The sequence below is a fragment of the Crocodylus porosus genome, unplaced genomic scaffold (assembly GCF_001723895.1).
Source record: "Crocodylus porosus isolate Cpor-Errol unplaced genomic scaffold, CroPor_comp1, whole genome shotgun sequence".
NCBI classification, from domain to species: domain Eukaryota; kingdom Metazoa; phylum Chordata; order Crocodylia; family Crocodylidae; genus Crocodylus; species Crocodylus porosus.
In genome coordinates, this window is record NW_017728906.1 from 28,123,048 (window position 1) to 28,135,909 (window position 12,862).

Genomic DNA, 12,862 nt, shown 5'->3' on the forward strand with positions numbered 1-12,862 from the left:
TATACTGTGTGTGTGTAGACATGCATACATGCATGTATACATCTATACATACAGGTTATAGAAGATCAAATAAAAGCCATATATATGGAAGCTGTATATATGTAGGTTCTGGAAGACCAAATAAAATCAGGGAAAAATCCATTAATAGACCGTAACTTCGATTCTGTATAGAATATCATATATTCAGTATCTAAAGAGTGTCTCTTGGGGCTGATGTTTCACATAAACTGAAATACTCTATGGAAAGCACCATAAAAATATAGAAAACATTAAGAATAGATTTTTTTAAATGGCTTTTCCAAAAGGACCTAATGAAATTAGGTATGCAGATGTAACTGTAAATGGAGGGAAAAACAACAATGAAAGTATAATTTCTTGAAATGAGTATTTAAAAATATTTGGCACACTAATTATTGTCCTTATGAATTAGATAAAATGTAACTGAAAGATTTTGAACAGACAGCTACTTCCTTTCCCTTATGCTTATCATCTTCACTAGCTCTGTGCAGGCAAGTTGGCCTCAGTGAAATGATAGATTTTAACAAGAATTTTGTCCATATCCTTTGACACATTAATACCATAGTTTCTTCATGTAGTTGAACCCTTCTCTATCCTCACTGTATTGGATAAGTGGCTCACTGACAACTTTTCAGCAGCCTGGTTATTCACCATATGCATTTTAGGGCCATCATATGCAACTTTTATTTTTAACATAGCATATTTGTTCCACAGCTTGTTGTTCCCAGGGAACACCCCTGAACATGTGGTCTGGTGCACAGCAGACTGCCCTGGGTGGGTTAAGGGAGGCTTGGACCATCATCTAAGTTGGCCCTGGGGAGCTCTGGAGGCCTCCTGGGGCTACAGCAGCAGGAATCCGGGTGTGTGGAAACTGGTCGGCAGCCAGGCTCCTGTTTTGGGTGGCATATGCTGCGGTCACGTGTGCCATGCTGCCTTTTTTTCTCTGTGCATTTTTTTAGGTACCGGGATTTCCCTGTATCTCATTTTGCCTCCATGCTACAAATATTCAGCATGGAGAGTCTATTTATGTGCACCATGTGCATTTGGGTCACATCAGAAGCCTTTGAGGTGCAGCAAAGCACATGTTCCCACTCTTGGGGATGTAGCCATAAGCTTTAACATCGAAGGTGCTGAATGCAATGTATTTGTTATACAATGAGTTCAAGTATGTGAATTCAAGCCATGCTTTCATAGGAAATTTTATTCTATGAAAAAATAAAATCATTAAACCATTTTGCTATTTTGCAACAAAGGGAAATGATTTTCCTCCAAATTATGTTAAACATCAACACTGAACAGTTTGTTGCGCTTGTCAGTTAAGCGTTCAGTGCTACAAAAGATACAAATAAATAGTATTTGAAGTGAACCCGTGTCAAAATTTGTCTACAAAGAATGCTTGCATATTATAATACACCCCCATATTCTTTCATGATCGCTTATTGGCAATAGCCATTTTTGCCTACACGTTTGAAGTCAACCTCATTAATGTAAGAGTGTTAATACTCTTCTGAGTAGATTAGCTTTTAGACCTTTTACATTTGTCTTATGTTAAAGAACTGTATTGTATTGAAGCTTATGCAAATGCCTTGAATCCATGCCATTTTATTTCATAGCATTTCAAAGAAATTGCTATATTTCAAGGCAAGTTGAAAATATGGAACAACAAATGATGTCTAATTAGAGAACTCATATAAAATCAATGCAGATTATAGCAACAACCAAGACATAATATAAGCACAAATGAATTAGCATGTTTGTCTCCACATGGTGTTCCAATTACTACTGTTTTTACCTGTTACTCATGAATAGGCACCGTATAGTTCAAGTTCCATTACTGTTCACAGAAGCTGTTGCCATAATGTCCTGTTAATATGATTTGTTATGTTGCCTTTTAACCTTGTCCACACCATACAAAAATAACAGCAAGTATCAGATCCAGTCCTACAAACCAACAGTTATATGAGTTTCAAGTGCATGAACAAAGGAAAAGATCCATTACATACCATCCCAAAAACACTACTTTCAAGATTTCTGCAGCAAGGTCTTTAGAATGAAGAGCTAAACTAAAAATTGAGAGGCCTGTTTTCTTTTCATTATTCTTCCACAGATGTTGGGCAAGAAGCTTAACCTCTTCATTTTTCAATTACCACATCTGTACTAGTAATAATAATAATACAAAAATCTTTCTTCTGGCTCCCAAAGGTATTCTGACATGTAGGCCAGATATTAGTGGGAGTCAGAAAACCTAAATTCCTTATGATGAGCTCTATAGTATACTCTCCAATAAATGCATTAAATAATAAAACCAAAATAGGGATCTGAGTTTATTTGTAGTTCTGTATGATTTTGCTAGCTCTTTCTCCCAAGCATAATGTCATTTTAAAGTCGCTTTTTAATAGCATGTTGACAGATTTTTTTCTAACAAGAAGAATGTAATTTTGGAAGATAAATAAAACCCATTAATCTTAGTGAAGCTTGTTTTTAGTTGCTATTCTATTTTCCTTCAGATTAAATTTACTTGTTTTGTCAACAAGTTTATTTGCCTCAGCAGCTCTGCTTAGTAGTATACTAATCTCATATTCTTTAGCCTCTAAGCAAATGTTTTATCTACATTTGTTTGGGAAATATTTTTATGGGTCTGTTTTACCTGTAATAAGCAAAAAATAAAAATTCTGATAATGCTTTCTTAATACCAATATAATTATCAATACATTAGAACAAAAGAACAAGACTTGAATTATGTCTTGAATTTAAATAGTCCTCCCTCCCCTCCCTACACCTCAAAAAAGTATTAAGAATGTTTCAATCAATTTTCTGTGTAACTTTAACTATTCCTATATTTTCTCCAAATGCCTATGCATATGGACATTTAGAGAAAATATAGCTTATTTTATTGTAGTATTAAAATTTATGCAGCTGACCTGGGTAGAATTTTTTAAATGATGAGATTTTGATAATATGGAAGTCATAAATTTAACACAAGTGACTGAGTTTGATAGGAATTTATTAATAATTGATGTTAAATTAACTCAGTTGCGTGCACCCACGTGTGTGTGTGTGTGTGTGTGTGTGTGCGCGCGTGCGCGCACGCACATGCATCACACACACGTGCCTCCCCTATCCCACCTGGGGCAATTTGCCATGCGACAAAGTGTATGTTCAGGGGTGTTCCCCAGGGACAACAATCAGTGGCATAAATATGCCAAGTTAAAAAAAAAAAGTGTGTGTATATATCCTTAAGAAAAAATGGAGATATTTAGACATACCTTGAAATGGGTCATCGTTAAGTTTAAAACAAACTAAAATGTAATACATTTGAGAAAATCCCAATGATGTAAAACAAGTACTAGTTAGATATCACCTCATATATAATCTCTGGGACAAAATCATGCTAAAATACTGGACCAATTATTGTCCTTTATTTTATATGTACAAGGCAATTTACCTATTGGGGTTTCTGGATATAACTGAGGAAGAGAATTTAGCTCATTTAACCTTGCTTTTAAATATTAGCTTCTAAGGCCTCCTGTATTTCCTGCAGTAAAGGGCAGTTAAAGAAGTAATAAGAATGCTCAGTTAAAAAAAATCTTTGAAACTTAATAATAAAAAAGCCGTATTTCCCATCGTGCTTGCCTTCTCATTCAGATTACAAACCTCAGATCCAAAAGAATCTCTCTTGCTATGTTCTGCTGTCAAGACCATGCTTATCATGATGGTATTTTACTCTTTTTTTTATCATTTTTAGATTTATCTAAGCTATTGGGAGCTGGGTTTACGGTATATTTGGAAATCCTATATACTGTATGCTGTATACTCATTAACCCAGGAATGACGGATATCTGCACTAGATCTTGTCACACAATTTCACACCTTGCAGTCTGAATGAGGCAGCTAGCCAAACTAACATCTGGAAACATCACCAGTTACAACTGAGATATTGCTTAGATCCAAATCATTCTACCATGGCAGTACAAGGTCTGCGTGAGAGAGAGATCTTTTGGCCAGAGGACTGATCCCACATAGCATTTCTTCATTACTAGGACTTCTTGTAAGTGAAGGCAGAGTTGTTATACTTGAACCCAATTGCTCTCATATCCTTAGAAAGTTCTTTAAGCCAGCGTTTCTCAATGTGTGAGTCACATCCCAAAAGTGGGTCGCACAAATATATGAAAGGCTTATGAACAAATTTTCCAAGGGCTTGCTTGGGGCTTGGCGGGGAACAAGAGGGCAATCAGGTAGGGGGTTCCATGTGCATGTGTGCAAGCACACATGCATGTGACAGCCAGGCAGCAGGGAGAGCAGCTCCTGCAGTACCCCCAAGGTAAGTCTCTGGGGTGGGGGGGCACAGGTGGTGCATCAGTGGGACATGGGGGCCATAAGCCCCCCCTAGATTTGTATGCCTACAGTGGGCATAGGGCTGCAGCCTGGCTGGACCAGCACAGGTAGGAGCCACCTCCGCAGCCCAGCTGCAGGACCTGATGTAGGAGGACAAAGTGAGGTAGCAAGGCTATATATCATAGAAACATCTAGAATGTTTAATGGAACTTTCAAAATCACCTAGATTTATAAATACCTTAGATATTTGAATTCTTTGTCATCTCCTCATCTTTTCCAGCGCCCTCTTCCCCTCCCAAGCACCTCAAACAGAAACCCTCCATGAATTTCTACCTAAATAAAAAAATAGGCCTAATGAGATGTTAAAGAAGAAAAAGATTAACTCCAATACAACAGCAACACAGATATTTGAGACTGCTTTATCTTTCCAAGCCAGATAACACCACAGAACTAAAAGCTCGTGTTTTTAATTAATCGGTGATTAAATTAAGTGTACTCTTCCTTAAAGCCACACAGAGACCACAGAAAAGTATGTATTTTATCTATTTCTGATTGACAAATCATATGAAAGGCATTTGTGATCCACCAATCACAGAGATGAAAAGAACCACCAACATATTCCTGTAGCCAGAATTTTTGGTCAGAACCAGCCTATTTCTATGACTACTAATGTTCTAGTACCTGTTCTTGATACTAGGGGTTTAACAGAAAAGCAACACAGTTAACATCCAAGAAGGGTATATTTGAAACTAATGTTCTGTAGGGCAGATTCTGAATATGTCACCCTCAAAATGTATAGCAGATCGGTAACAATGTACAGGCCTTCTAAAAATAGTTATGTAAAGGTTTCCTCCCCCTCACAGGGTTACAGACATAAAAAGAAAGTATTCTAAGGTAAACAAGGGTAGGAAGCACTCTCTCAGCAGTCCATACTCTTACTGAATTTTAAGTGAAAACTAACCCACTCTGATGAGGGGGGAAATGTTATAGGTTTGCCTTCATTTCCTGAAGGTTAGCATTGTTCATGTAGGTGGTTATCATGAAGCATCTCATTCCGTGACCCCCAGCCCTTGTTCATCTTGTGATCACTTTTGTATGTTTGTGTGTCTTTGAGAAACCGAGGAGCATGGGAGCTGCATGTAATGGGGCCAGTTAGACAGGCCCTTCATGGGGACTCAGATGGGAGTGCTATTGGTCTGGGAGCTACTGCCACCTGTGGCCAGGGACTGGGGTGGGAGCGTGGGGAGCTATTTGCTATGGGGCTGGTCAGGGCTAGCCCTGCTTGATGCCACTACATAGATTCATAGATTCACATGCACCTTCAGGGACTCACTCCAGGGATGCTGAGGACCCTCTTTTCCACCTCCATACATATACACCCACACCCTCCCATACACCCCACCTGCACCATACCCCCAGACACACACCCACAGCTTCCTACAGCCCTCACACACACTCCCATACCCCCCCACTCCCACCATACCCATACACACTGACACCCTCCCACACACCGATACCCTCCCTTTTCTCCCCCAATCCAGCAAAACCCTCCTGGACCCCAGCTCCACACAGTTCCTGCCTGCACCACTGATCACTCCTGTGGACTCTGCTTGCCCCCAAAACTTCCCCAATCCCTCCCATAGATTCTGCTTGCCCCCAGTCTCTCCTGTAGATGCCACCTTCCCTCCAATCCCTCCTGCAGATTGCACCTGACTCGCACCACCCCACCATCACTTCTGCAGGTCCTGTCTGCAAGGGGCTGGGAGGACAGACATCTCCTCCATCCCCATCCCCCTGTGGATCACTCTTGCCCACCTGATCTCTCCCACAGATTACACCTGTCCCCATTCCTCCTGTAGATCCTGCCTGCCCCCCAATCCCTCTGTGGATCCTGCTTCCCCTGAGCCCCCTGCACACCCCCAATATCCCCAAGCCTACTTGTCCCCTCCCCCAACCACCCCCTGATAGCCCCTCTATCTCAAATTAGATTAGGTATCCATTTTTAATGCAATCTAACCTCCCCCTAGCTCTCCCAAATGCCTACACTCAGTCAAAAACTATTACCTCCAATGAAACATATCTTTTCCCCTTTTGCTGACCTTGTAAGGTCTCTTGTTTGGGGCAGAGTAGAGCTAAAGCCTTATTAGAGGAAGCAGGCTGTCTAATTCTGTGAGCAGGTGTCTTCCTGTGCATGTAGACCTCTTAAGATCTGTTGGAAAGAGGTTCCCTCTAGGTAAGTTTAGGACTCCCAGCTTATAGCTGTTTGGGCGTAAATCTCTATCGCACACACACACACACATTTTAATACTGTACAAATTTATTTCGGGGGGGAAGGACACACACACACTTTAATACTGTACAGATCTATTTATTTCAAGGGGGGGAGGGAATAGCCAAATATATGAAAATCTTTGGTCTTCTCGTTATAAGTATAAACATGAATTGGCCATTATAGGTCCCCGGGCACATGTGCTGAATCAGGTAATTTGCCATATCCAATTTTGCATATGACTCTGAACATACACTAGGGCTGGATCTATGAAATCATTAATTGAATTACCTTCTGGATGTGACAAATGATGTATTAGTCTGTACTCCTCTCACAGTGTCTGAGACATTAAGTCTAATGGGGATATTCAAATATATGGAGACAGTTTTCAGACAGGGATTTGCTTCTCTACATAATTTCCTTATCCAGTTTATGCAGAACTTCTTTTCATGGTTGCTGCTGATTTTTTTTTTTTCCCCCCCATTTGGAAAGAGCAAGAATGCTGTGAGTTTACTTAACACCTTAATTTGAATTTTTCTAAAAGCCATTCTAAAACTGCAGTAAGTTTACATAATATAATGCATGCCTTTAGCCTAATTACATACTTTTACTAACTGTTTTTGCTGTTTCCAGGCATTTTTTTCTTTCTCTACATAGGTTAAATTGCTTCCTTTTGACACTGCTCCTCATTTTGCTGTTCCAGTTTAAAATAGCATAGGTAAAGTTTGCAGTGCATTTATAGTAGCTATAGTTACTACACATCAACAGTAGCTTTTATACTGCTTTCTTTTTTAGTAGAGACAAGCAAAGTTCAAATGTCTTATACTTCTATTTTCCCAGAATTTTTGTTGGATGCAAGTTTTTTGTTCAGCTTTCTATATTGTTATGAGCCAGTCATTAAGTTTGGCTTCTGCTCTCAATTTTACCAAAATTCAAACACAATCAGACCTAAGATTATTGACGCAGGATCATATCTATTTAATGAGGTATATTAAGTCCAGTGTACTTTTTAATTGACTGCTTTCTTTATCGTGGAATCATATCATTTCAGAATACACTGCAAAAAAATACATTGCAAAAAAAGGGTGGTTGATTTCTTATCAGATCTGTTTCATGCAAGGCACAGTGAATGCTGTATTGCAGGTGACCCTAGTGCTAGTTTGTAATGTATTCATTTCTGTTTTGAAAAAGATAGGGCCTTCAACTTTGTTTATGTAATTTTCAATTTATTGCATAGTTGTATGGAAAATACTTTCATTCTTGTTATACAATAGCACAGAAACATTTAAACTTCAAGTCGTCCATAAATTAGCAATAATGGACTTGGGTAAAACGTAGATAACAAAAGGAAATGTAGCAGTCTGTTGTGGCTTTCTAATCTCTCTGTGGCTGTTGGGGGATATGCATTCACAAGAAAAAGCCTGTCCATTTGTTTCTATCTGCGTATTGCTTATTTTCAGTTGATAACAATTGCAATGGCCACCAGAATCCTCTGGCACTATCCCCTCCCCCTCCTATATATGAGTCTGTATAGCCTAATTTCCCATTTTGATTTTGCAGAGTTTATAGTTGTTACAGTGCAGCAACACAGCCTTAATAGTGTAAAAAGTTAAGTAGAGACAATCAAAAAGCCCAAGGCAGAATCGATCCAATCTACACAGGTTTCTCTAAGCTGCAGAGTTTGAAACAGTTATCTCACATTCACTCTGTAGTTGGGGGAAGCAGGCAAATGCCTATACTCTTGCACACCTCTCAGCATGCCAGATATTACTGAGGGCAGCTGAGCCCAGCTCAGGTGGTTGGCAGCTGTAGGCAGCCAGCGGCAGGAGGCATGCTCGCTCCACTCATGGAAGACCATGCCAATTTAGGATCCGCTACAGGTAGGATGGAGGCTGCGGGGGAGCAGGGCTCATCAGCTGCTTGGAGGAGGCAGTACCACTAGTGCACCCCATATTCCCAGCCCAGGTCAGCAGGGCACAGTGTCCCTCCCCTGTCTTGAGCCCCTGGACCATGTGCCAGAGCAGTTTCAGGAAGGGCTCACAGGATTTTCTCGTTCAGAGCCAGCACCAGGTTCCTGGCTGAAGATGCATACTCTGCAAATGAGGAGCTTCAGTTCCCAGGGAGGCAAGATGTAAGGTGCTATGGGCAGATTCTGGACAGATCACAGCCAGGCATGTTTGGTCGTGTCAGTAGAGCTGACCATTTTTACTTTTGCTGCTGGCTTTGGCTAAAGACCCAGTATTCAGAGCCCTTGCCGCTGCTGCCGCAGGGCTAGTAGAGGCCACACAGGAGTTGTAAGAAATGCAAAATGAGCAAAGAAAGTTTAAAAAAAATAAACTGTCACTTAGCTGTCTTCCAAAAGTTCTTCCCAGATTTCACCTTCTGGTCTCCTCTTAACTTTCAGAGGCTTTGGAGAGCCTGCAGGCTTGTGCAAACAAACAAACAGACAGGAGCCCTCCTCTTGATCCCTCCCAGTGGCTGCTTAACCCCTGGTCACCCCAGGCTTCAGGCACCCTGCTCCCTGCCAGGTGTAGCCCCCGTGAGGCTGCTTTCAGCATTTTTTTATTCTTTCCTCTGCTGGCCCACGTGGGTGGCTCTTCCTCATTCACTGCATCTGTGTCAGCTCCCTTGCTGGGAGACTCTCTGCATCCCCAGACCTGGATCCTCAACCTTTGGTGAGTCCTTCCAGGTCTGGGGTGGGTGTGCTTCCAGGTTGTGGGGCTATTCAGGTTTTCCACACCCATAGTAACAGGACCCTACCCTGTTACAGGGGGGCTGCCATGCCTTTCTCAGAGCTGCTGTAATGCAGGGTCCTGGGGCTCAGATGGGATGGGAGGGACACTCTGTACCCTGCCAAATTGGGCTGGGAATGTGGGGTGTGCCTCTGGCACCACTTCCTCCCAGAAGGTCATGAGTCCCTCTCTTCCCTCGTGCCTCTGTCTTACCAGGCTGTCAGACAGAAAGCTCAGGGTTCAAGCCAATTAGGTGCTTCATGGAGGAATGAGCCACAGCTCCTCAAAATGGGGGGTGGTTAGGAGGTTCAGCAAAGTCCCCTGGTGGACAGTGACCTACCTTGATTCAGCAGTGAACCTGGCAGTGACATTCAATGCACCAGTCTCACCGAGATGAAGTAAGTCTGATATTACATATATCTAAGTCTATCTTATACTGGGGTCTGTCATTTTGAAACCTATGTGCTAAGAACTTGACTTTTGTTACTGCTATAGACCTGTTGCTGCCCACCTAAACCAGAAAAAGTATGATGTCTGTACCTGGCCTTGATGTGTATATTTTTATAATGATTTTTTCCCCCAACATACACAGTGTTCCTATAAGAAACACATTATAAGCCTTTGTGAGAGACCTAGTAAAAATACTGCACCTTCTAAACACAATGGAATAAAATAAATAATTAAAGAACTATAAGAACCAAATAAGGGTGCACCTGTTCCTATCATGATTTTTTGTTCTGAGTGTAGATTCAATCAATCCAGACCATGATCACACTGAGCAAGCTATGTTATAAACTGCTCTCCTTTTGGCTTCATTATTACACCAGTAGAAATTTTGCTCTACTGGAAATATTCTGAGAGTACTTTGGGAGGGATGATCATTATGCCTATGCTTTACATTCTGCAAATGATCTGAATTTATTTCTGGTGCAATATATTGCATTGGTTTTATACCTCTTAAAATCTTTTTAAAAGTTGGGCCCTCCTTGCCTCATAGCTAACTAACTAGAACATGATTAGATCATGAATGGCTCTGGAATTTGATATATATGTCATATTGTTAGATCCAAGAATTTTTAACCTGAAAGACGGGCAGCAGAATGACTGTTTTTTGAGGCCCGTTGAGAAAAATGAGAAACATTTTGGCTTGAAAGTGCCAACTATTGATATTAGATGCATGGTTCTTTGAGAGACATTCTTTCTTTGTGTAATTTACACATGTATCATTTTGTGTAGTAGCTTTTACTGGAACATCTAAACATTACGGCTGTGGGCAGCTTTGCTCCCTGATTTGATTTGGTGGAGATTCGGCCCAATTCGGTAGCTGAATCTCTGAATCTGAATTGAATCAGAGGACCCTTTAATCTCTCTAAATCGAATTGGAACCCTCCAAATCAATTCAGAGAGTTTTGGAAAGATTCAGTGATTTGGATACAGACATGGGTTTCAATGGTTTTTTCTCCATACCTCTAGGTAGCAAGCAGCTCGTGAGTGCTACAGTGCTGGGTCACATGAAATGTCCCACAGAAGTGTGGGGGGCTCCTCAGCGTGCTCAGCAGAAGACCCAGAAGTGGACTAGAAGTGCTTCCAATACACTTCTGGGTCTGCCAGGGAGCACACAGCCCCCCCTCCCCGGGCAGCCTGCCATCTTGGCAACTGGTGCCTCCTGGATCTAGGGGAGGCACCTAGGGTCACCCCATGGCCAAATGCCAACTGGGGGGGCAAGGGCCCCCATGTGCACTCCCTGGTGGGAGTATTTCTGGTCCACTTCTGGATCTGCTGCTGAGCACGTGGATGGTCCCCCCACACTCCTGTGGGATGCTGCATCCGCCCCAGCATCTTAGCGTTCGTGAGCCATGCTGGTACCTTGAGGTATGTAGAAAAACATTTAAAGCTGTATCTATATCCAAATCACTGATTTTCTTCAGATTCAGCCAAATTGAATCAGGGACAGTAATCCAAATCAACAAATAGAATCACTGTCCCTGATCTGGGCTGAATCCAAATTGAATAGGACCCACTTTGCACACCCCTACTAAACATGTATAAGTACCTTGAACATAAGACATGGTTACTTATATAAACTAAAAAAGCAGATCTTTAACATTTGGATATTGCTATGTTTTTAAGAAACAAATAATCTTAGGAAACATTTAGTCTTCCAAAATGTGCGTACGTGCGGAAAATTACATCCCTTCTTTGCTTAACAAAATTTGGCCAAACTGTTAGAATTGCCATAGAAAAGTAGAGTTCATTATATCACTAGCCACATTTTTTTCACAACAGAAAACCAGATAGTAGTTTATTTGTATTTTTCCTTTTACAAGCTCACTATTCACTTGTAAAAAAAAACAAAACAAAACACTAATTTTAAGAAAGTATAAACAATGGTGTGCAAATTGCTTACTCAGAATGAACCATGGATTTGTAGCATGTTCTGTCCCACCAGAAATGAATGTCAGTTTCTTCAGTATCCCTCCAGAAAGCTCTCATAGTCCTGCCCCATTTCTCCAACTATGTCTGATGTTCCTAGCTTAATACTTTAGGGTTGCTGACTCTAACAAATCATAATACAGATAGATTCTGTGCAAATGTTCTGTTTCAGAAAGCTGCATTAATGTGAAATGTCAAATCCTGCAGCCCCTCTGCTATTGTATCCTTTATATAAAAATATTTGTAGGCTAAAATCTGCCTTTTAGATGTTATAAAAGTACCGTATCTTGAATGTAAGTATTTAACTGCTGCAAAAGTCTAGCACTGATTAAATTACATGGTATTATGACTTCTGGTGGCAAAAGATGAGCATACTAAAATAGGATTCTAGAAAGACATTTTTTTTCCTTTCATGATTGGAGCCAGGTTCTTCCCTCAGGAAGTTGAGTATATCTGAAAAATCTTTGCCATCTTTGACCAATAATATATCATCCTTGATCTGTGCTCAAAACTCCCAATAATGCCAATTCTACTTTTTGATCAAAGCCAGCATACATTCCTGTAAGAGCAGCAACATTATACTAAAAGATTAAGCAATTTTACAAAGGCAAATATGGAAGGAGTTTATACATGTGCATCTCAAAAACACAATTAGTGTTAAACCTTTCCTGAAGCCCCTTTTTAGCACTTAGTTACAGTTGTTTTAATCTGGTTTCGGGGCCCCTAATGGGCTGCCAAGTGTGTATCTTATATTTGTGCCTGTGTGAGTGTGATATAATTTCCCTAAAAGTTAACTCATTATTTTAGTCTTTCACAGAGTTATAATTTGTCATCCATGTCATCTTTTTCTTATTGTGTAATACATCTGATGTTGACTGATAGGTCATTTCACCCACACTTGATCAAGCTGGTTTCAGTTCTGTGTTGGATTTTGTAGAGACATATCGTAAAACACAGTTACTGCACCCAAAGAATTTACAGTGGACTTGGACTAGACTAATCATCAACATTTATAAGTCAGAGTGAGTGATTTAAGTTCATGACATTATATTTGGCAACCTAGTTATTTTGGGTT

At 40.6% G+C, this 12,862-nt stretch overlaps 1 protein-coding gene across 2 annotated transcripts in view; it reads left to right on the top strand.

Moving 5' to 3' along the window:
• The window catches only part of NCAM2 (neural cell adhesion molecule 2), a 529,363-nt gene that overhangs the window by 372,010 nt on the left and 144,491 nt on the right, over positions 1-12,862 (top strand). The gene's annotated exons all lie outside the window — the stretch shown is intronic.